Here is a 26508-nt window from a genome sequence, read left to right on the forward strand (position 1 = left end):
CCTTCGCTCTCCTCTGACTATGCTTCCGGCCTCTCCCTCTACGGTGCGGCAATTTTCAAATCGCCGACCCGTTCCACGTCGGACCAACTCTGGTCCCACGCCTAAACGTCAACGACAATTACCTGCTGATGATACTTCTCCACCTTCACCTTCTCGTTCTTCTCAGAAACGATCGACACGTCCTTCACTACCTTTCCACGCTCAGTTTCAGACTGAACAGTGGACTAAATTCTTCACTTTACGACCAACTTCCTCTACTGCCTATCTTTCTGACCATAGTATTGGCAAGGCACTCCTACGCCATGTTGGTAAAGATATTTCTTTTCATGCTCTTAAGAGCGGTACGCGCATCATTACCATACAGAATGCTACCCAGGCTCGTGAGCTCTCTCGTCTTTCCCATATAGATACTGTTCCTGTCACCCTTGAAAAACATCATTCCCTCAATTCTTGTAGTGGTACCGTCATTCTGCCCCATACCATAGTTCAACGAAATTTCCAGACATGTGGCACCGACATTCTAGAACAGCTGGAACTCCAAGATCTCCCAATCCTCAAGGTAGACACTTATGTTCTTCCTGCCCGTGGGCGGAGACGATACCCTAGCAATGTGGCTCGTTTAACTTTTGACAGCCGAGAACTCCCATCCTCAGTTTATATAGCAGGACATCGGTTACAAGTTCGAAAGGTGATCCCTACACCACAACAGTGTAGAAATTGCTGGCGATTTGGCCATCCAGCGAAATATTGCAGATCTATCGCCGAATGCCCAGTCTGTGGTGCCGATGACCATTCTAATACGTCTTGCAATCGATCTCCCTCTTGCCTTAACTGTCATGAGGCTCACCCTTCGTACTCTCGCCGTTGTCAGGTCTATTTAAACGAGCGGGAAATCCGTTACCTCAAAGAGACAGAAGGTCTCCCTTATGCCATGGCAGTTTCTCATCTCCGCCTCCAAGGGAGACTCCCACGTGTTTCTTATTCCCGTGTTTCAAAACGTCCCCCCACTTCTGGTATCCCATCTTCTACACCCACCTCTGTGGTTACCTCTCCCATAATCACTCCTGTATCTAATCCTTTTGCTGTCCTCGGCTCAGACGTCCCTACTTCAACGCCTCAGTCTAATCTCGCTTCTTCGAGTTCTCTCTTACAAGCCTCAGTATCGACGAGACCTCGTACGACACCTCTTCCCAATCGTCCCTCTACTTCTCAAAAGTCAAAAAAAGGTCCGGTAACACCTCCTACCCATCTTCCACCTCCTCATTTTACCCTCTCTGTCTCTGTCCCTAGTTCTTCCCCTCTCACTGGCTCAGTTACAAGTGCAGAGGTTCACCCTCCTCCTCGTAATGTACCTTCCTTCCCTGTTCCCTCCCAAGTTTCTTCCTCTTCTGCCACCTCCCAGGTTCCTGTCTCTTCTGTCCCCTGCCACGCTTCTCCAGTTCCCTCCACCCTTTCGCCATCCCCTATCTTGGTACAGTCCAATACAGTTCCAATCTTTACTCATCCTCCCCCTACCATTCCCAATATTGTCTCCCATACGACATCTCTGAATTCCGAAACACTTGAAGCAATCTCTGAATATATTGCAGAGACCAAACCATCAATGGACACTGATCCACCTTCCGCTCTTTCTCTCTCCTCTGCTCCATCTGCGCAACTCCTTTCTTCACAGCGCACCGTTCCTTCGCTGCTTGAACATTTTCCACTGCCTCCGCATGTGGACTTTTCTAACCCTTCTAGTCCGTAGGAACCCTTACCTGCGGATTTCAAGTATCTTTATCATTGCCAATCATGGCCTTTTTACAGTGGAATATACGCGGCCTCAGGGGTAATCGGGGTGAGCTTCAGATGTTACTCTCCCAGTTTGCCCCTGTTGGTGTTTGCTTACAGGAACCAAAATTACACTCTGCTGTTATTTCTCACATCTCAGGCTATAATTTATTGTATTCTTCAGATCCTTTTCCTGATGGGACCTTTAATGAAAGTGCCCTTCTTCTCCGCACTGATATTCCGTACCATCAGCTATTTGTTCATACTTCGCTGCATTACACAGCAGCCCGTATCCACTTACATAGGTGGTATACGCTCTGTTCTTTATATCTCTCTCCTTCTCGGGCATTATCTATTCCGGATTTTGCCTTCCTTGTTTCGTCATTACCGCCACCGATTCTGTTACTTGGTGATTTTAATGCCCACCATTTCCTCTGGGGGGGGTCTCACTGTGATTCCCGTGGAATTCAGTTAGAGGCTTTTCTTGCCACCCACCCCCTCCATGTTTTAAATACAGGTACTCACACCCATTTTGATCCTCGGACTCATACTCTCTCTTGCATCGATCTCTCAGTTTGCTCTTCCTCCGCCGCATTAGACTTCACTTGGTCTGTTCTCCCGGACTTACATGACAGTGATCATTTCCCAATCATTCTTACTTCCCCTTCATATTCGCCACCTCTTCGCACCCCACGCTGGCAATTTAATCGGGCAAATTGGAACCTTTACTCACACCTGACTGTTTTTAAAGAGGTTCCTTCTTCGTCCTCCATCGATGAGCTTTTACACCTCTTCTCGTCCTCCGTTTTCACCGCAGCTTCTCATTCTATACCCCAAACTTCGGGCAGGCATTCTCAGAAATGCGTGCCTTGGTGGTCTCCTGCTTGTGCTCGTGCAGTACGTTTGAAACGCGCTGCATGGGGCAGGTACCGGTACAATAGAACCACAGAGCGACTCCTTGATTTTAAACAGAAGCGTGCGATCGCTCGCCGTGTCATCCGTGACGCTAAACGCACTTGCTGGCGAGATTATGTCTCCACCATCACCTCTGCTTCCTCTATGAGTGCAGTCTGGAAAAAAGTACGAAAACTGAGTGGTAAATATTCTCCTGACCCGGCTCCTGTTCTGCGGGTTGCCGGTGTTGATATAGCAAACCCACTAGATGTTGCCAATGAAATTGGCAATCATCTGGTCCGTATTTCTCAGGGACTCCATCTATGCCCCTCATTTCTTTCCTCAAAGTCTGCCAGAGAGTTAGCACCCTTGGACTTTTCTTCTCTCAGAGAAGAACAGTATAATGTGCCTTTTACACTTCAAGAACTGGAGGCAACACTCTCAGCTTGTCGATCATCGGCAGCTGGGCCCGACGACATTCATATTCGTATGCTACAACATTTACATCAGTCAGCCCTTGCAGTCCTATTACGCCTTTACAATCTTATTTGGTCACAAGGAGTTCTTCCACAGCTGTGGAAATCCGCCATTGTTCTCCCTTTCCGCAAACCAGGCACTACGGGACATGAAACCTCCCACTATCGTCCCATTGCTCTTACCAGTGCAGTTTGCAAAGTAATGGAACATCTAGTAAATAGACGTTTAGTGTGGTATTTAGAGACACAACAGTCTCTCCACTCGTCAATATGGCTTTCGTAAGGGACGTTCTACCATAGACCCCTTACTGCGCTTGGATACGTATGTTCGTAATGCCTTTGCGAATAACCACTCAGTTATTGCCATATTTTTTGACCTTGAGAAGGCATATGACACAACTTGGAGGTATAATATTTTAGCCCAAGCCCACTCCTTAGGCCTTCGAGGCAATCTACCATCCTTCCTTAAGAACTTTTTAACTGACAGGCATTTCCGTGTTCGGGTTAATAATGTGCTCTCCCCGGACTTTATCCAAGCTGAAGGTGTCCCCCAGGGATGTGTTCTGAGCACAACACTTTTTCTCCTTGCTATTAATGATTTGGCCTCTAGTCTTCCATCAAATATTTGGTCATCACTCTGTTGATGACTTCGCTATTGCCTGTGCAGGCGCTGACTGTCACCTCCTTACAGTTTCTCTCCAGCATGCAGTCGACCGTGTTTCCAATTGGGCCACCACACATGGGTTTAAATTTTCCAGCACTAAAACCCACCAAATCACTTTCACTAGACGCTCTGTCATCTCCGATCATCCTTTGTACCTCTATGGCTCCCGTATCCCTGAACGTGATAGTCAAGTTTCTGGGCCTCCTCTTTGATCGTAGGTTATCCTGGAAACCTCACATTACCTCTCTGAAGGCAACTTGTCACAGCCGGCTGAACCTTCTTAAAACCCTTGCTCATCTTTCGTGGGGAGCTGATCGTCGAACCCTCCTTCGCCTACATTCCACCCTTATTTTATCGAAACTTGATTATGGTGACCAGATCTATTCAGCGGCATCTCCTGCTACTCTCTCTAGCCTTAACCCCATTCATCACCAAGGATTACGTTTATGCCTTGGTGCTTTTCGCTCTTCCCCTGTCGAAAGCCTGTATGCAGAAGCGAACGTTCCATCCTTATCCGATCGCCGTGATGCCCATTGCCTGCGCTACTATGTACGCTCTCATGATCTCCGCAATCCTTCCATTTATGGAATGGTCACTGATATTAGTAGACATTCTTTCTTTTTTCGCCGCCCCTGCTTACTCCGTCCCTTCTCTCTTCGCCTTCATTCGCTCTTGTCTTCTCTTCAACTACCACCTTTCTATGTACATGTAGCATCTCACTTTTCCCTACCCCCCTGGGAAGTTCCAGCTGTTCGAGTCTGTTCTTTCTCCCTCCCTTGCTCGAAAGCCCAACTGTCTACGGTCGCTTCCCGCTCTCTTTTTCTTGACCACTTTCACTCTCATTCTCATGCCATTGCTGTGTACACAGATGGCTCTAAGTCTTCTGACGGCGTAGGATTCGCAGCAGTGTTTCCGGACAGCGTCGTACAAGGACATTTACTATCTTCGGCTAGTATTTTTACAGCTGAATTATATGCCATCCTTACAGCACTTATCCGTATTGCATCTATGCCTGTGTCATCATTTGTGGTTGTCTCAGACTCCCTTAGTGCTTTACAGGCTATACAAAAATTTGATACACCTCACCCCTTAGTCCTCCGTATCCAACTTTGGCTACGCCGCATCTTTACCAAGCATAAAGATATTGTTTTTTGTTGGGTCCCTGGTCATGTTGACGTACAGGGCAATGAACAGGCAGACACTGCTGCGCGGTCAGCAGTACATGACCTACCAGTTTCTTATAGAGGTATTCCATGTACGGACTATTTTGCTGTAATATCTTCCCACCTTCACACCCGTTGGCAACAACGTTGGTCTACTATGCTCGGCAACAAACTTCAGTCTATTAAACCGAGTATAGGTTACTGGCCGTCTTCTTATCACCAGTGTCGAGGTTGGGAGACTACTCTCTCCCGTCTTCGCATTGGCCATACTCGTCTTACTCATGGATATCTCATGGAGAGGCGTCTTGCTCCTCTCTGTGAGAATTGCCAAGCTCCATTATCAGTCAGCCACATTCTGTTGGACTGCCCACTTTATCAACGAGCACGCAGAATTTACCTCTGTCGTCGTCTTCGCCCCGCTGCTCTCTCTTTACCTTCCCTTCTCGCTGATGGACCCACCTTTCATCCGGACTCTCTCATTGACTTTTTGACAACGACTGACTTACTTCACAAATTCTGATACTTTCAGCCCTTTCTACTTGAATCTCTTGCTACCCTCTACCCCCGTACTATCCCCTGCCCCGCTGTTTTCTGTAACCTGCTGATCATCCCCCCTCCCTTCTGCCATCCAATTCCCTTGCTTCCTTCCCTACCCTGCAGCGCTGTATAGCCCTAGTGGCTTAGCGCTTCTTTTTGATTATAATAATAATAATAATAATTTGAGATTGGGACCATTTCTTTGAAACTGCCTGTACTGTGTATATTGTGGAAACGTTTCACCCAACCAGTGGCTTCCTCTTCCTGACCTTGCTGTGAAATCCTGAAGGCACTTTTCGACTTGTTTCGAAAAGGTGATTTTTATATATAAGCTCTGTAAGAGACCTTAATTGATATATTTGTGACGTCACAGTAAACAACTGGACATCTTTAGGTATTGTGTGTGACGTCATAGATTTTTTTACATCCCCCTCTATATTTTTTCGCTAGGTGAATGAGGTTATAGGCTCCACCTGTGGTCAATGCAATTTGTGTCAACGGCTGTGGATGTGCCATGTCAACGGTTGTGGTTATGTGCCGTATCACACCTGTGCCTGTCACAAGCATACCGTGTGACACCTGCGTGTGTCACAAGCATACCGTGTGACACCTGCGTGTGTCACAAGCATACCGTGTGACACCTGCGTGTGTCACAAGTGTACCGTGTCACACCTGTGCTTGTCACAAGTGTACCGTGTCACACCTGTGTCACAATTGTACCGTGTCACACCTGTCACAATTGTACCGTGTCACACCAGCGCTTGTCACACCTGTACCGTGTCACATCTGCGCTTTTCACAAGTGTACCGTGTCACACATATGCTTGTCACAAGTGTACCGTGTCACACCTGCGCTTGTCACAAGTGTACCGTGTCACACTTGCGCTTGTCACACCTGTACCGTGTCACACCTGCGCTTTTCACAAGTGTACCGTGTCACACCTGCGCCTGTCACAAGTGTACCGTGTCACACCTGTGCCTGTCACAAGTGTACCGTGTCACACCTGTGCCTGTCACAAGTGTACCGTGTCACACCTGTGCCTGTCACAAGTGTACCGTGTCACACCTGTGCCTGCCACAAGTGTACCGTGTCACACCTGTGCTTGTCACAAGTGTACCGTGTCACACCTGCGCTTGTCACAAGTGTACACTGTGACACATGTGTTTGCCACAAGTGTACCGTGTCACACATTTGCTTGTCACAAGTGTACCGTGTCACACCTGTGCCTGTCACAAGTGTACCGTGTCACACCTGTGCCTGCCACAAGTGTACCGTGTCACACCTGTGCCTGTCACAAGTGTACCGTGTCACACCTGTGCCTGTCACAAGTGTACCGTGTCACACCTGTGCCTGTCACAAGTGTACCGTGTCACACCTGTGCCTGTCACAAGTGTACCGTGTCACACCTGTGCCTGTCACAAGTGTACCATGTCACACCTGTGCTTGTCACAAGTGTACCGTGTCACACCTGCTCTTGTCACACCTGTACCGTGTCAGACGTAAGCCAGTATCATCACTCTGCTCGTCAGGTGTGACACAAATATAGAAGATATCAAAAGGCCAAAAATCAGTGATCTATCTAATTTAAAAATAATAATAATAAATGTGTTTCGGACAGTAAAACGTCTGTTTCTAACCAGACTGTGGATCGAGTCTACAACTCTTTCGTTGAAATACCCACATGGGTTTATCGCTTCACCGTACTCCAAGTATATAAGAGAATATAGCTACATCATATTCTCTTATTTTCTATCTTAATATGAATGACGAAATATGGTGATAATTTCCTTCAGAATTTCAAATTGATGTTACTAATAAAACCTAAATTTTTAAAATGTTGGAGTGGTAAGCCAGTGGAAGGCGTCGGTCATATGACCAAAAGCTCTAGTGGCGCATAATCATATGACTAAGACCTGCGTCGGGAAACTCCTGTTTTCCTGACGAATCTTACCTAACCTCCAGTAGCCTTCTGAGTAGAGCAAGGGAAAAATCTCGCCTCATCGTTCACAACCAAGCCAGAGCCCCAACATTCTCAGGTCCTCCTAAGTCCTCTCATGTTAGTCATACGGTGCCGGCTTGAAGGAAAGGTGTTGGGGCGGCTTCTGTGGGGCCGTTGATGTGGGTGAGGTTTTTCTTGGTCCAGTTTCTGTGGGTGAGGTTTCTCTTGGTCTAGTTTATGGGTGAGGTTCCTCTTGGTCTAGTTTGTGGGAGAGGTTTCTCTTGGTCTAGTTTCTGTGGGTGAGGTTTCTCTTGGTCTAGTTTCTGTGGGTGAGGTTTCTCTTGGTCTAGTTTCTGTGGGTGAGGTTTCTCTTGGTCTAGTTTCTGTGGGTGAGGTTCCTCTTGGTCTAGTTTGTGGGTGAGGTTTCTCTTGGTCTAGTTTCTGTGGGTGAGGTTTCTCTTGGTCTAGTTTGTGGGTGAGGTTTCTCTTGGTCTAGTTTGTGGGTGAGGTTTCTCTTGGTCTAGTTTCTGTGGGTGAGGTTTCTCTTGGTTTAGTTTGTGGGTGAGGTTTCTCTTGGTCTAGTGGGTGAGGTTTCTTTTGGTCTAGTTTGTGGGTGAGGTTTCTCTTGGTCTAGTTTCTGTGGGTGAGGTTTCTCTTGGTCTAGTTCCTGTGGGTGAGGTATCTTTTGGTCTAGCTTGTGGGTGAGGTTTCTCTTCTAGTTTCTGTGGGAGCGGTTTCTCGTGTAATTTCTGTGGGTGAGGTTTCTTTTGGTCTAGTTTCTGTGGGTGAGGTTTCTCTTGGTCTAGTGGGTGAGGTTTCTTTTGGTCTAGTTTGTGGGTGAGGTTTCTCTTGGTCGAGTGGGTGAGGTTTCTTTTGGTCTAGTTTGTGGGTGAGATTTCTCTTGGTCTAGTTTGTGGGTGAGGTTTCTCTTGGTCTAGTTTGTGGGTGAGGTTTCTCTTGGTCTAGTTTGTGGGTGAGGTTTCTCTTGGTCTAGTTTGTGGGTGAGGTTTCTCTTGGTCTAGTTTGTGGGTGAGGTTTCTCTTGGTCTAGTTTCTGTGGGTGAGGTTTCTCTTGGTCTAGTTTCTGTGGGTGAGGTTTCTCTTGGTCTAGTTTCTGTGGGTGAGGTTTCTCTTGGTCTAGTTTGTGGGTGAGGTTTCTCTTGGTCTAGTGGGTGAGGTTTCTTTTGGTCTAGTTTGTGGGTGAGGTTTCTCTTGGTCTAGTTTCTGTGGGTGAGGTTTCTCTTGGTCTAGTTCCTGTGGGTGAGGTTTCTCTTGGTCTAGTTCCTGTGGGTGAGGTATCTTTTGGTCTAGCTTGTGGGTGAGGTTTCTCTTGTTCTAGTTTCTGTGGGAGCGGTTTCTCGTGTAATTTCTGTGGGTGAGGTTTCTTTTGGTCTAGTTTGTGGGTGAGGTTTCTCTTGGTTTAGTTTGTGGGTGAAGTTTCTCTTGGTCTAGTTTCTGTGGGTGAGGTTTCTTTTGGTCTAGTTTATGTGGGTGAGGTTTCTCTTGGTCGAGTGGGTGAGGTTTCTTATGGTCTAGTTTGTGGGTGAGATTTCTCTTGGTCTAGCTTGTGGGTGAGGTTTCTCTTGGTCTAGTTTGTGGGTGAGGTTTCTCTTGGTCTAGTTTCTGTGGGTGAGGTTTCTCTTGGTCTAGTTTGTGGGTGAGGTTTCTCTTGGTCTAGTTTGTGGGTGAGGTTTCTCTTGGTCTAGTTTGTGGGTGAGGTTTCTCTTGGTCTAGTATGTCGGTGAGGTTTCTCTTGGTCTAGTTTCTGTGGGTGAGGTTTCTCTTGGTCTAGTTTCTGTGGGTGAGGTTTCTCTTGGTCTAGTTTATGTGGGTGAGGTTTCTCTTGGTCTAGTGGGTGAGGTTTCTTTTGGTCTAGTTTATGTGGGTGAGGTTTCTCTTGGTCTAGTGGGTAAGGTTTCTCTTGGTCTAGTAGGTGAGGTTTCTCTTGGTCTAGTGGGTGAGGTTTCTTTTGGTCTAGTTTATGTGGGTGAGGTTTCTCTTGGTTTAGTTTCTGTGGGAGCGGTTTCTCGTCGTCTAATTTCTGTGGGTGAGGTTTCTTGTGGTCTAGTTTGTGGGTGAGGTTTCTTGTGGTCTAGTTTGTGGGTGAGGTTTCTCTTGGTCTAGTTTGTGGGTGAGGTTTCTCTTGGTCTAGTTTCTGTGGGTGAGGTCTCTCTTGGTCTAGTGAGTGAGGTCTCTCTTGGTCTAGTGAGTGAGGTTTCTTTTGGTCTAGTTTCTGTGGGTAAGGTTTCTCTTGGTCTAGTTTGTGGGTGAGGTTTCTCTTGGTCTAGTTTCTGTGGGTAAGGTTTCTCTTGGTCTAGTTTGTGGGTGAGGATTTCATGGTTGGTTCCTATACTTTTTGTAGCTTAAATATTGTAAATATTATTTAGAACCTAAGAAAGAACACTGAAGCAGGCCTACTGGCTCATGCGAGGCAGGTTCAATTCTCTCGCCGGCTTAAGCCAATGACCCAAGCTAGTCAGATGAGGTCACATTCACTTAAAGAAGAAGCATGACATCTGACCTAGTAGCACAAGCTAGTCAGGTCCAACTCACACCCACTCATGTATTTATCTAACGTATTTTTAAACCTACACAACGTCTTAGCTTCTATGAAGGTACTCGGGAGTTCCACTCATCCACAACTCTATTACCAAACCAGTGCTTTCCTATATCATTCTGAATCTGAATTCTTCCAACTTTAAGCCATTTTTTGCGAGTCCTGTCTTGGCTAGACATTTTTAGCACGCTATTTACATCCCATTTATTAATTCCTATCTTCCATTTATACACCTCAATGATATCCCCCATAATTCTACGCCTTTCTAGAGTGCAGATTCAGGGCCCTCACTCTATCCTCGTAGGGAAGATTTCTGATACATGGGATCAACTTTTCCATCCTCCTCTGTACGTTTTCCAGAGCATTTATATCCATTCTGCATTACTTAGTATACGGTGGATGATACACATGACCTCCCTGGGGTGTAACACGTTAATACATGACCTCCCAGGGGTGTAACACGTCAATACATGACCTCCCTGGGGTGTAACACGTCAATACATGACCTCCCTGGGGTGTAACACGTCAATACATGACCTCCCTGCGGTGTAACACGTCAATACATGACCTCCCTGGGGTGTAACACGTCAATACATGACCTCCCTGGGGTGTACCACGTCAATATATGACCTCCCTGGGGTGTAACACGTCAATACATGACCTCCCAGGGGTGTAACACGTCAATACATGACCTCCCTGGGGTGTAACACGTCAATACATGACCTCCCTGGGGTGTAACACGTCAATCCATGAACTCCCAGGGGTGTAACACGTCAATATATGACCTCCCTGGGGTGTAACACGTCAATACATGACCTCCCAGGGGTGTAACACGTCAATACATGACCTCCCTGGGGTGTAACACGTCAATACATGACCTCCCTGGGGTGTAACACGTCAATACATGACCTCCCAGGGGTGTAACACGTCAATACATGACCTCCCTGGGGTGTAACACGTCAATATATGACCTCCCTGGGGTGTAACACGTCAATACATGACCTCCCTGGGGTGTAACACGTCAATATATGACCTCCCTGGGGTGTAACACGTCAATACATGACCTCCCAGGGGTGTAACACGTCAATACATTACCACCCAGTGGTGTAACACGTCAATACATGACATCCCTGGGGTGTAACACGTCAATACATGACCTCCCAGGGGTGTAACACGCCAATATATGACCTCCCTGGGGTGTAACACGTCAATATATGACCTCCCTGGGGTGTAACACGTCAATACATGACCTTCCTGCGGTGTAACACGTCAATACATGACCTCCCTGGGGTGTAACACGTCAATACATGACCTCCCTGGGGTGTAACACGTCAATACATGACCTCCCTGGGGTGTAACACGTCAATACATGACCTCCCTGGGGTGTAACACGTCAATACATGACCTCCCTGGGGTGTAACACGTCAATACATGACCTCCCAGGGGTGTAACACGTCAATATATGACCTCCCTGGGGTGTAACACGTCAATACATGACCTCCCAGGGGTGTAACACGTCAATACATGACCTCCCAGGGGTGTAACACGTCAATACATGACCTCCCTGGGGTGTAACACGTCAATACATGACCTCCCAGGGGTGTAACACGTCAATACATGACCTCCCTGGGGTGTAACACGTTAATACATGACCTCCCTGGGGTGTAACACGTCAATATATGACCTCCCTGGGGTGTAACACGTCAATACATGACCTCCCTGGGGTGTAACACGTCAATATATGACCTCCCTGGGGTGTAACACGTCAATACATGACCTCCCAGGGGTGTAACACGTCAATACATGACCTCCCAGGGGTGTAACACGTCAATACATGACCTCCATGGAGTGTAACACGTCAATACATGACCTCCCAGGGGTGTAACACGTCAATATATGACCTCCCTGGGGTGTAACACGTCAATATATGACCTCCCTGGGGTGTAACACGTCAATACATGACCTCCCTGCGGTGTAACACGTCAATACATGACCTCCCTGGGGTGTAACACGTCAATACATGACCTCCCTGGGGTGTAACACGTCAATACATGACCTCCCTGCGGTGTAACACGTCAATACATGACCTCCCTGGGGTGTAACACGTCAATACATGACCTCCCTGGGGTGTAACACGTCAATACATGACCTCCCTGGGGTGTAACACGTCAATACATGACCTCCCTGGGGTGTAACACGTCAATACATGACCTCCCTGGGGTGTAACACGTCAATACATGACCTCCCTGGGGTGTAACACGTCAATACATGACCTCCCTGGGGTGTAACACGTCAATACATGACCTCCCTGGGGTGTAACACGTCAATACATGACCTCCCTGGGGTGTAACACGTCAATACATGACCTCCCTGCGGTGTAACACGTCAGTACATGACCTCCCTGCGGTGTAACACGTCAATACATGACCTCCCTGGGGTGCAACACGTCAATACATGACCTCCCTGCGGTGTAACACGTCAATACATGACCTCCCTGCGGTGTAACACGTCAATACATAAGAGTACAAATAATACCAGCTGGTCCAATTACAACGGCAGAAAATTGAATTTGGTTCTCCTATGCACTCATTTTTCCTGTGGTGTGCGTGTATGTTTGTACGCGTATGTGCATGCGTGTGTGTACGTGTGCCGCGCATGCATGCAAAATAACCAAAGGCATAGTTGAATGAAAGCTCTAGGCGTTCCGTGTTACAATTAACACAACACAAAGTGCTTGCAGAATTGCAAAAGCTTGCGTACTTCCTCCAAGAAGAATATGCTCACTTCCTTGGATCAAGAGGCAGTCACCGGCCTCAAGACGCACCGCTCGAGGAGGCGTACGGCATTTATTTAATAACATAACATAAGAATGGAGGAACACTGCAGAAGGCCTACTGGCCTAAAACGGCAGGTTCTTATCAAAACCACCCCTACCCTAAACTACCCAAGAATTTAATTAATACTCTACAATTTCGATATTATAATTGACAAAATGGGACTAACATCCCAAGCAGGATTCAGGAAAGTTGTAATATTCGGAGCGACCATAAGAGACTTTATGCAGTTGTCACATACTTGGAGTGGGAATAAATGGTATAAATTACCGACACAATGGAAATAGAAACACACGTGCAGTATAATGTGATCCTTTATTGACAACGTTTCGCCCACACAGTGGGCTTTTTCAAATCACAAACAATCTGTTTGTGTGTTAGGTAACACACATATGCAACAGTTAGGCAACTTTATTCCGAAACGTTTCGCCTACACAGTAGGCTTCTTCAGTCGAATACAGAAAGTAGGCAGGAACATTAGAGATGTGAAGATGATGTAATCAGTCCATCACCCTTAAAGTCGTAGAATTTGAGGTTGTCAGTCCCTCAGCCTGGAGAAGTTCAATTCCATAGTCAGGAACTATCAGATAGTTCCTGACTATGGAACTGAACTTCTCCAGGCTGAGGGACTGACAACCTCAAATTCTACGACTTCAAGGGTGATGGACTGATGACATCGTCTTCACATCTCTAATATTCCTGCCTACTTTCTGTATTCGACTGAAGAAGCCTACTGTGTAGGCGAAACGTTTCGGAATAAAGTTCCCTAACTGTTGCATATGTGTCTTACTTAACAACCTGTCGGTATTGTATACCATTTTGATGTTCAGATCTGAAAAAAGTCCACTGTGTGGGCGAAACGTTGTTAATAAAGGATCACCTTATACTGCATGTGTGTTTATATTTTCACATACCTGGAGTATACCTGCAGAGGGTTTCGGGCGTCACCGCCCCCGAGGCTCGGTCTGAGACCAGGTCTCATGGTGGACCAGGGTCTGATCATCCAGGCTGTTACTGCTGGCCGGACGCAAACTGACGTACGAACCGCAGCCCGGCTGTTCAGGTTCTGACTTTAGGCGCCTGTCCAATTTCGTGGATATTCTATATAACTTTGAGGCGAAATATCTTATTTTGTCACTCGGGTTGTCACAGGGTTTAGAATTTGAATGTCTTTCTAGTAAGGCATTCCTGGGACGAAGTTAGAAGAAACGATCACTGCATCTAACAACGTGACCAATTTCTTGACGTGATTTTTGCTCTGCTGTACCAGTTTCTTGACGTAGTTTGTGTTCTACTAGTCGTTGCACGGGTTCTTGACGTAGTTTGTCAGGTTCGGTTGCTGTGTTCTTGTTGCTGCGTACTCCAAGATGGCCTTGGCATATGTCGTATATCGGGCAATGAATAATTCATATCTTTATACTTTCTGAAAGCTAATTTCAGATTCGATAAACGTTCAACCGCAGCAAAGGTTATTCGTCAGATGTTTGCCTCTGGTGATAGCCTCAGCAGTATGCTCACCCAGACACCCTTCTTGAGTGATATTGGCTGTGTCTACTCTAGTTTGTACTTAGTAGGCGGTATTATTTTTTTTAGCTCTGCTGTTTTAGCTCCAGCAGTTAAATTTCTGATCTAGTTGCATAGTAACCATCGCTACCTGGCAACGCTATCTTCAGTACCTCTGGGATACATTAATTAATATAAGGAGACAGCTACTGGCATCTAAAGCATAGGCAACCTTTCAAAGTTTATGGTAAGTGTCGCCCTCGTGTGTAACTAAACGATGTGTGGGCGGCAAAATGGTGATTACACCCTCTTGTGGCAGAAAGAGAGATAGAGAGAGAGAGAGAGAAAGAGAGCCAGAGATAAAGACAGAGACAAATATTGATTGATTTAGCAATATTGGATGCATCAGCAATGTGGTGGTACACTATTTTACATCTGTTATATATTGAGAACTAAGGATAGTTATGTTTCACTGCCATATTCCACCACACAGGATAAATATCATAATGTTGAAATTTTTCAGGCTGAGCTGGGAGACGAAGGAGGGAAGCAGAGTGGTTTTGAGAGGGAGGAAGAAGAGAGTGAAGAGGAACAGTAAGCAGTTGATGGTGCTTCACATCCTCGTGACTACAAATATACAGACAAATGCACCAGAACAAGATTTTACTGAGACACGGTATTACTTTATCCAGAGCTTGACAAAGCTCTTTAACGAGGGGAAACGTTGTTTGAATTGCATGATTTGCTATCTATGTTCCAACCTTTCAACAGTACACCAACCAGTCAATTCGTGACTTGATCGGTCACAAGCTCGAAGTGCCAAGAGTAAATGATAATAGGAACAACTAATTGAACTATGGATAAAAGAAAGTCCAAAATCACTTTAATATCCCTATGGATAATACCGTAACCCCATACCATCTAATCTTCAAACTACGAACTTTCTGCGTAATATTTACACCATATACTGCCTTCAGACACGATATCTAAACTGCCTACAGCAGTTTAGGTATCGTGGTAGTAGGTATGTGTGTTTTAAGAAAATTGGGACCAGTACACAAGGTATGTAGAGCGAATTGATAGCAATTTTAGATAATGTATTAATAGACAAAATATTGATGGGTAAACTTCTAGAGATGCATATTTCAAATCAATATTTAATGGTAGCTACTGTGAGAGTAGTGCATCGCTGTGTGACCCCAATGATGATGGTAACACAGTAAGAGAAAGCGGTAGATGTGGCAAAAGGAGAATATCTTTAGTGGGTAAGAAGTGAAAGTTAATAAATTAAAGGCGATAAGGTAAGATATCGGCAGTTATTAGGAGAAAGGTGGGTTAGAGTACAGGTAATGATGATGGGTCGAAGAAGTATGGTGTAGATTTAAGATGGAAGAGTTAGTGAGTAGCCAAAGTTTGTGTGTGTAGGAAGGTGGGTGCCGGTGGGAAGAGGAGCAGTTGACGGATAGATGAGGTAGAATGGTAGATAGATAGATTCTAGGTAAGACCCCAAGAAGGGGTGAGTGGGGAAGTGGGGATAGAGGAAGAATAGGTTGGTTAGAGGAAGGGTTATTGTAAGAGGGAAAGAACCAGGGCTTAACCCAGTAGCTGAGCTGATGGTGATTCAGAAGGTCGTGCGCAACTAGGGAACTGGAGGGGGGAAGGGGGGCGAGGGGGGAGGGGCGACAAAGCGTGAATCGCATTGTACAAGGGCATTGTGAGTTACAGGTTAGTGAGTCAAGATTTTAGCATGGTTATTTGTATATAGGAAATGGGTCAGGAGCTAGTAGAGAGTAGAAGAGATTGTGTGTGTGTGCAGGTCTGCGTAGTTCGTCATCTAAGTATGAGGTCCAGTAGTCATGTCGGGTCTCTAGTCTATTTGTTTGTCGCTAAGCAGTTTCCAGTACACATTTAGAGCAGGGATGTTCGCAAGGGCGTGGATGGACTCACTTGTGATGAATTCATCCCAGCGGGTGTTGAACACTCAGCGTAAGGCTTTGTTCTGGATGCGTTGTAGTTTACGTCGGTTTGTCACAGCTGCTAGGGAGAGGGCTAGTGGGCAGTAAGTTATTAGTGGACGGATGAGGGCTTTGTATAGATGTAGTTTCGTTAAATAAAAAAGGCACAATACCGTGACTGGAACGATACACAAATAACCCGCACATAAAAGAGAGAAGCTTACGACGACGTTTCGGTCCGACTTGGACCATTGACAAAGTCACACTAACCAGAGGTGGAGTAGGACGGCTATATATAGGCAGGAAGAGGTGATGGTAGTAGTAGTAGTAGTAGTACAAGAATGGTATATAATACCGACAAGATGAAATTAAGACACATGCACAACACCCGGGCATCCCTATCGTAGACGTTTCGCCATCCAGCCAGCCACTGGATGGCGAAACGTCCACAACAAAGACAACCAGACGCCGCACATGTCTTAATTTCATCAGGCAAGTACGTGTGTCTACTTCACACGTACTTGCCTAGCCAATTTTTCTCACAGGATTGGCCCCCACATCTAATTTACGATGCCTGCAATGCCTTCCACTTCCTTTCCCCTTACCACTCCTCTACTGCCAACACCTGCCTCGACTATGTCTACTCCTGCTTCTAAGGCCTACCCTGCCTCCACCTCTTCCAAGCCCAATTCTTTCTCGCTTAACTTCAAATACTCTAAATCTGATCATGCCACTATCTGTCCTGGAAATTTACTGTACCAGATCACTGGCGCTCCTCAGCATAAAGTCTTTAAAACCAACTCAGGGTTCAAACTACTTCTTGACAGACATTCTTACGAAACGTACACCTCAACCGAGACCAGACAAAAACTTCTCAATGCAGGCTTCACTATTATTTGGACTCCTGAGCACCGCGCCAAATGCACAGTGATCGCAAAACACGTAGACTATTCTCTCCTGACAGCCTATGACACAGACAAAGAAGACTTAATCAAAGACATGAGTACTAAGAACAAAGTCTCTGTTGACGATATTTATAGACCTGAAAACTCTACCATCCTCAAAATACGCTGTTCAACTCCTGACGCCTCTACACTCTTCAATCAAGGAATCCTTGCCAAGACCATCCGCATTCCTCCAAACACCCTCTTCACTCCAAACTTTCACCCCATCACACAATGTCTGAAATGCTACAAATTCGGCCACTACAAAATCTCATGCACTTCCACACAAACCTGCTCCAGATGTTCAGTAACTGGCCACTTCTGGAACACTTGGAACCTCCCCTTTAAATGTTCTAACTGCGGTGGGTCACACACTGCAGTTGCAAATTCCTGCCCTACTAGAAAAGACATTCTCTCCACACTCAGAGAAAGCCAACCTCCCTCCCTCCCCAACCCCTTCCCTGCACCTCCCCCTCCTACAATACCTTCCACCCCTACCCTCAATGCCTGGGTTACCCCACGCACTTGGTCTACCCCTCCTACTCTACACACTTCAAACACCAACACACAGACTACAATCACCTCTCCTTCTACACCTACACCCACACTAGACTACAAAACTAACTGCCAACTCGCCACTGCTGCCCACTCTGCGATGGTAATCTCTCAAGCCTACCAATCAGACTACTCACATGTCCTTAACCTAATCTTGTCCGCTAACAATCTTCCCTCTTTAATTATCCCTCCTTCCTGCTTCTCTTCTAAGCCCCCTACAACCTCTACCTCCTCCCACCCCCTCTCTCCCATCTCCCTCCCCCCACTTCCTACACCCCTCCCACCACCCCAGCTCTGCTACGACCACCTCCCAGCCCCCCTATCCCCCTCATATTCACTTAATACAATATTCCAGTAACACCCTGACCCGAGATTCCCCACTGTCCAGAGCTCTCGCTCAACAACCTCTTTGCCCCCCTACTGCTGCTGCTACGACCACCCCGAGGTCTGACGCTGTTAAGAACAAAAGACCTCAGACGTGGGCGTGACTACCCGACATTTGCTAAGGCAGGTGTGACCATATAATTAGATCTCCCTAGAGACCTCACAAGCCCATCTGAACTGCATCACACCCTGACCTCCTTACCCACATCCTCATCCCCAACCAAAGCTTCCGCTTCCTCACCCATTACCATAGCTTCCACTTCCTCATCCCCTACCAAAGCTTCTACTTCCTCTGCATCTACCTTCGCCAACTCCTCCACCACAACCAAAACTTCATCCAGGTCCAACTCCACCTCCTCCAGACAAAATCCACTCAAACCTAAACCTGCCCCAACTTCTGACAGACATACAAAAGAACATAAAAATAGATCCATCTCTTCCTCCCCCTCCAGGAAACGGGTTCGTAACACCTACAAACTCGCATCCACTGATGGCACCACTATCACGGGTTTTAATCCAAACTCCTTCCCCGACATTAACTTTGCTATGACGAAACAATTAAATCATGTTTAAAGTGATTCAGTTCAACGTACGTTCTTACTTTACTATTAGACACCTACTGGCTGAGCTCCTTGAAGCAGAGAGGCCAGATATTGTTTTGCTAAACAGTACCTGCCTCAAAGCCCCTCAACGTATCCGCCATTATGGTTATACTGCACTACAGTTCCCTATGATCCCCACGATGGGGTTGCCATCCTTGTCAAATCCAACATAAAACACGAATCTCTCCCAATCCCTTTTATTCACCAACACTGTCTTGCAGTCAGAATACACACCCACCTTGACCCCTTTATCTTTTTCACCACATATGCTCGCCCAAACACTATTCTCAACATACACGACCTTTCCTTAGTCTTCAACTACACCAACACACCAACATACCTACTAACTGACATGAATGCCAAACACACCGCCTTTCATCACACCAGTAACAACCAACTTGGTCACCAATTACTCAACTTCACTAACAATAAACACCTAATTCATCTCGGCCGAGACTTCAATACCTTCTTCAATCACACGGGCCAAGGCAAACCAGACATCATTCTGGCAAACCGAGCCAGCTCTCTATTTCAACACTACATCTCACCTGGCCCTATTACAGGCTCTGATCACATCCCAGTCATCTTGCACATCTCCTCCAACCCTATCCTCATTCCAACCACACCTTCCTTCTACAAGAACGCTGACTGGGATGCTTTCAAACAACACATAGGCAATACTAACCTCACCTATGACTACAACAACAAACCTATCTCTGACATCGATACTCAACTTGATCTCATCCAGGACACCATTACACAAGCAGCCAACAACGCAATACCAAAGAAAACTCACACCACTCGTTATTCCTTCAAACCTTCACTCAGAACAAGAAGACTAATTATCTGCTACCACAACCGCTTCCTCTACAACACACACAGATTTAATCAAGTTCGATTAGATCTCACTTACCTTAGAAACAACATTCTACACAGCCTAGACCAAGACCACTACAATCACTGGTCACAACTCATACAACAAGCTGACAAACAGCGTATTAAAAACACTAAAGCCTTCTGGAACTTTATCAAAAAAATAAGAGGCACAACTCCCACCAACAAATTCAAACACCCACAACAACACACACATCTCAGACCCGCAGGCTGCTACCAACATCTTCAAACACATCTGGGAGAACATCTTCCACCCTCACCGACCTCACCCTAACGTTATTCAACGCATTCAGAACATAGAACACTGGAACACTGCACACACACAAGATACAACACCAGATAGCCACATTCATCTAGACACTCTTACCTCCTCCCAAGAACTCGACACTCCTTTCACCAACACAGACATTAAAACTCTCCTCAGACACCTTCCTCCCAAGGCTCCTGGCGCCTCTGGCCTAAACCATATTATCCTAAAACACCTTCCTGACTCTATCATTACTGCCTACGCAAGCCTCCTCAATGCCTCCCTTGCCTCTGGATACTTCCCTTCCCTCTTCAAAGCTGCTACTGCTATCCTCCTTCCTAAACTTAATAAAGACCACTCTGATCCTAGAAACTATCGCCCTATCAGCCTCCTCGAAACTTTAGGAATATCGTAGGGGTTCTTAAATGGAGATATCGAGGGTTGAAGGTAGACACACTTGTTGGATGGTAACATATATTGTCAGACTGAGATGATGAGGAATGGAGGCCAGCCTCGCCTGTTCTTGTCTGGATGGTCTGCCGCCGAGTGAGAGGGAGGCAGAGGTACGAGCCTACACATGCGCATCCCGTGACGTCATACAAAATCACAGGCCTACAAGGGATCTCCTATCTAAAGCACATGGATGATACTAATATGCTATGCTATATAACACAGGGATCAGCAACTATGCTGACAGCTCGGTCATGTTACGTATGTCGTCTCGACATACACTACTATCTATAGGCTGAACAGGCAGGCGGTTCTGGGCTGATTCTATACAATAACAAATTCATATATAACTTAGAACTAATGGATGGTATCATAATGGATCATAATGAATTTTACGTAATGGGTGTTAACGTAATGCATTACAAACTATAAGAACAAATCATTATACAATATGGATGGAATTGATCGATCGATCTGTATTCATGCACTCTACGGATTCTGAGGAAGAATAAATATATATATACAAGGTGAAATTAACAGCAAAAGCATCTGGTGCACTCAGACTATTACTGTCAAATTCTCAGAATACGGAGGGAACGTGAACACAAAAAAAAAAAAAAAAATCTGAAAAACTAATCAGTTAACAAACAGTTGACAATTTACTTCATTTCGGACATCTAGTTATACGGACTATGTACATTTAAACCCAATTCTGCGAGGGTGAGGTTTACATATGCAGAATGGTTATCATCTCTGGGAGGATCGAATTCCTCTGCAATGGCTAACACATGCCTTGACTGAGGGAGATCTAAACGAGTATCTACAAAAGATACTTGTGGGTTTCTCATTACTTGTCGAGTACGCAAGGAGTAACGACATTCAGGTTGGTTATCTGACTGAGTATCTGAGGTAGAGGGTACAGAGTCAAGAGGATTTTCAGCATCTGTCACATTAGTCTGGGTAGCAATATCATCAACATCGCATACTAATTTCATATGATCTAAATGCGATTCTTTGTACTTACCAGTACTAATTTCTCTAACCTTATACTTATTACCAGAGATATGTTCTACTACTCGATAAGGTCCGACAAACTTTTGATCGAGCTTAGGCATTTCGGATGTTTTGTTGAAATTTGTCAGCATTACTCTTGAACCTACTTTGACTTTTGACGGCTTAGCACGGCTATTAGTTACTCTAGTAAATTCTGCTGTTGATTTATGAAGTGTTTCACGGATTCTTCTAAAAACACTCTGAGCCATGCTGGTACGAGTTGCTACGAAATCATCAGGGTTGTAATTAGGTTTCGGAGTGGAATATAACAACTCATAGGGTAAACGCTTGTCTACACCATACAATGCATAATGTGGAGTATCACCTATGGAAGCATTGTAAGCAGAATTTATGGCACATTGGACATCTGGTATGACTTCATCCCAAGTTTCACTATTGGGGTTGATAGTGGCTCTCAGGACATCAAGTACTTTTTTATTGGTTCTTTCGGCTAACCCATTGCTAGCAGGATGATGAGGAACAATGGTGGATTTAGAGATCTTGTATAAAGTACACAAATTTTCAAGAATCTCATTACAGAATTCACCTCCATTATCTGTTACTAAGGACTTAGGGGTGGTATGCCTGCAGATAATGCGTTCTTTAAACGCTTTAGCTACTGTCTCTGCAGTCTTATCTGCAATAGGAACTAACTCACAATATCTGGTGAAATGGTCTACCATAACACACAGATGTTTGTTGCCTTGGAGGGAACATTTAAAATTGGTTAACAAATCAAGGGCAACTCTTTCCCACGGTTCGCTAGTGGTTGGGTACACTTGGATTGGATTAGGACCATTGACATTTCCTTTATGTTGCATACAGACACTACATTTCTTAACATACTCGGAAATGTCAGTTGCCATACGTGGCCAAAAGTATTTCATTCTGGCTTGTTTCACAGAACGATCCATACCAGGGTGTGCAACACCTGGTGCATCATGAACTAGCTGTAGAGCTACGTTCACTAGTGACTGTGGAATTACTAACTGGTAAACTCTTCTGCTTGGAGTACCCAACTCGGCTGTTCGATACAGTAATTCTTGGCTCATTACAAAGTCACTAATGGGTGCTGGTGGCTTCACAGTAAGAATAAGATCTTCCTGGAGCAGGAATCGAATCACACCAGACCACATGGGATCTGTTCTTTGGGCAGTTTTGACATCCTCGACAGTAAATGGAGGATCTGCAGTAACTACACTAACGTGTCGCGATAAAGCATCTGCGACTACATTCGACTTGCCAGGTAAATGTTCAAAAGTGGGATTGAACTCTTGGATAGTCAAGGTCCATCTGGCTAACCTTCCAGTAGGCTGTTTGTTCTGGAATAAAGGTATCAGTGGCGCATGGTCTGTCAAGACATGAACAGGGTACTGGTAAATAATGTCTCGGAAGTGCTTTAAAGACCATACTATTGCTAAAGCTTCTTGCTCCGTTACTGTATAATTACGTTCAGCCTTCGTAAGGACTCGGCTAGCAAATGCAACTGCGTTGTACTTGCCATCAGTCTTCTGAGCTAGTACGGCACCTATGCCAATTGAACTAGCATCAGTTGTTAGATAGAAGGGCTTAGAAAATTCTGGGAATTTCAAAATTGGAGCAGATGTTAGCTTTTCTTTTAGAGTTTGGAATGCTCTTTCTTGACGGAAGGTCCAAACAAAAGGAGCATCTTTCTTAAGCAACTCAGTTAGAGGAGCAGCTATGGAAGAAAAATTGGCAATGAAAGATCTATAAAAACCTGCTAAGCCCACAAAGGATCTTACGGCATCAGCAGTTTTGGGAGTTGGAAAATTTAGTACTGCAGTTACTTTACTTTGGTCAGTCGTAACCCCTCTAGGAGTGACTACGTGACCAAGAAACTTAATTTCTGATCTGAAAAATTGACATTTAGACAGTTTGATCTTTAAATTGGCTTCTTCAAGCTTACCAAGTACTACATCAAGTCTTTTCAAGTGTGTATCCACGTCTTTAGACATGACGATTACGTCATCTAAGTACACCATAAGTGCATTACCTATGAGACCTCTAAAGATATTAGTCATGAGCCTTGAGAACGTGATAGGGGAGGATCGTAATCCAAACGCCATACGGAGGAAGTGATAATGACCTGTAGGAGTGGAGAATGCAGTTAGCTCTTGGCTGTCCTCGTGAAGAGGGACTTGCCAAAACCCTTGTAACAAGTCCAGGGTCGAGAAGACTTTGTTATCTCCGATATTGCGTAAAAGGTCACCTAGTACAGGAAGTGGGAAACGATCTGGAATGGTTTTCGCATTTAACTTCCTAAAGTCAATCACCGGGCGCCAAGTGCCATCCTTCTTAGGCACTAGGATCAAGGGCGCATTCCAGGGTGAATTGCTAGGTGCAATAACTCCATCATTGAGCATTTGATTGATCAGTTCCTCTGCGACAGCAACTTGGGAATGGGGCATTCTGTACGCAGGTATATAAATAGGTCTCGTACCAGGTTCAAGTGGAATACGATGGGACAATAAGTTCGTTATACCCATCTTCTCACCTGGTAAGGCAATGGCTTTACGACGTTTGTTCAACAGAGTCAACAAACGCTTGACTTCATCTGGGAAATCAGTGGGAGCTAAGTCTTTCTCCTCAACTGGTGGGATAGATTGATCCAGCGGAGTGGATGAGGTCTCCACTGTTGAAACAGCACCGACCCACTGGTCAGATGGCACGTCATCCTGTACTTGAACAGGGTAAGGATAGTGAACTAGGTCAACGAGGTTGGTATTTGCTCTGAGACGAACACTGTGACCCAAAGTGTTAGCAAGGAGTAAATGGATCTTACTGTCTCTTACAATGTGTAAGGAAGGTTCAACAAATAAACCTTTGACCTTGCAGGAATCACTGTCAACTAGGACGTTATCACCTTCTGGAACATTAGGAACAACAACAGACACTCTAGTGAGAGCACTAGCCGCAACAGAGACGTCTTTCTGCAGACGGCATGTGACATCAACAAGAGATGGCATTACTAGTTTCAAGTAATCGTTTTCTGACAAGGCATCCCCTGTGGAGAAACTACTACTCGAACTAGCAGTCATTGCAGGGATAGGCTGTGCACTCAAGGCAGTCTGAGTGTCCTCGGACACTTGAGGCAACGGAACACTATCCTGCAAGTCTGAAGGTATAGGTGGAACACAGATGGGAGTGACAGAATTACCAGTGCCTGACCGCTTGGGTACGCTACTGGAGAATGCATTGGCTTGTAAGGACTTAATGCGTACATCATACTCTGCAGCAGTATGACAGATTTCTGATCCAAGCTGGTAACCCCAGAATGGAACGATCAAGTCGTCAATTTGGGCATGCCATCGGTACGGGTCGAGCACAATGCGTAAGTCTCGCATGGAAGCAAATCCCAGTAGAAGGTCACCAGGGAAAGTAATCTGGTCGACAACAAGAAAAGCAGCAGTAAAGTCTCTTCCTTGGATAGTAAAGGTGAGCAAAGTCTGACCTCGGACTCGCAGAAGAGAACCAGCTACTCCACTAAGGGAGGTTACAGTAGTTGGTTCAACGAGGAGGACACGTCGTAACTGCTTCTCTTTAAACAAGCTAGACCTAATGATATTAACTTGCGCACCAGAGTCCATGAACACATGAACGGGCGCATTATGGACAGAAGCTTGTACTAATGGACCAATCGTTTCGTTAGGAGTTATATGCAAACAGAAAGGTGGGTTGTCATCGGAGAAGGCATTTTCTACTTCATCCCCAAATTCCTCTACGTCAGAGACGTGTGAAGCAGCATCAACAGCAGGGCTGTCAATCTCAAGGCTGGCTAAGGCTTCATAGGAATTCTGGACTGGGATGGTGTACTCGTTATCACCTACTACTGTCACGACTGGACGAGTAGACTTGGGCGCTCGGATTCCCCCGAATTGGAAGAATGAGCCTGGTTCTGGTTAGTTTGTGAACCACGACGTCTGTTTCCTCTCCTGGCTCTGCGGTTGGAACGGCCACGGAACGATCTAGAGTACTGCATGTTGTAGAGAGCATTGCACTCAGAAGTGTCATGTCCATGAATTCTATGATAAGTACAGTAGGGAAGATCTGACTGGTACTCATCATCAGTACGACGCTTCTTAGGGTGACTGTCATGACAATTAATAGCAATATGGCCACGGTAACCACAATTGTAGCAAACTCTTTGACTGTGGGTACTGTACGTACTACGGGTGCTACGGGAATGATGGCTCTTAACACTTGCTTTGGATGATGGACGCGAGTGATTAAGGTTGGGAGTTTTGGTAGTAGCACAAACTAGAGGAGGTACAGGATTGGACAAGGTGTTTGGTATAGACTTACGATAAGGGAAGGTTCCCTCGGGACACAAATTTCGTACATGGATTAGAGCTGCAAGCGGTCCCATAGTAGCATCTAGCGGACTTGAATTGTACACATACCTAGATGTCGGTGGCATTAGTTGTTTAATAACTCCAAATGCAGCTAATTTGGCAAACCCATCAAGGGCTGGTTTATCGTTATCTTTAAGGTACTTTGAATTTTGACCTGCTTTAACAAATGAGGACATTAGGTTATTAAGACGAAGAGCAAACTCATCTAATGACTCTTCTGGTCTCGGAGCTGTGCAAACTAATTCTTTGAGAACAACGAACGGATCGGTTTCTCGCACCGGTTCAAGATAATTGCGAATTAACTGTTCATAATCTTGCCACCTGGTTAGATCTTGGAAGTCCTTCATACGAATTAATTTAAATACATTTGAGGCTGCTGGAGAACGGGCTAGACTCTCCTTTCCGATACTGATCAAACAACTCTCAGATGGGAGACCATCAACTGAAGCATTAGCTCTGGCTCTAACTGCGGTAAACCAACCTTCAAGGTTGTCTGGGTCACCATTGAACAATGGCATAGCATCATACGGATCACGACTGAAATTACGCAGGCTAGAAGTCTGAGTATGTCTATCGTTTGATAAGGAGTTACTCGAATTTTGGGCTGACAAATTAATGGTTGTACTAGCAGCATGTGCTGAGGCATCGCTTGAGAAAACTTGAGACATATTTGCAAAATGTAAAACAAGAATTTAGAGAACAAAAGAAAATGTAG

At 45.5% G+C, this 26508-nt stretch overlaps 1 long non-coding RNA gene across 1 annotated transcript in view; it reads left to right on the forward strand.

The window, feature by feature from the left end:
• The window catches only part of LOC128704578 (uncharacterized), a 60653-nt gene extending 44649 nt beyond the window's left edge, over positions 1–16004 (forward strand). Inside the window, exon 5 of the long non-coding RNA XR_008409533.2 lies at positions 14860–16004. This is a non-coding gene — a long non-coding RNA (uncharacterized lncRNA). The remainder of the gene's footprint in view (positions 1–14859) is intronic.
• Positions 16005–26508: the final 10504 nt, after the last annotated feature.

The sequence above is a fragment of the Cherax quadricarinatus genome, unplaced genomic scaffold, assembly GCF_038502225.1.
Source record: "Cherax quadricarinatus isolate ZL_2023a unplaced genomic scaffold, ASM3850222v1 Contig17, whole genome shotgun sequence".
Taxonomy (NCBI): Eukaryota; Metazoa; Arthropoda; class Malacostraca; order Decapoda; family Parastacidae; genus Cherax; species Cherax quadricarinatus.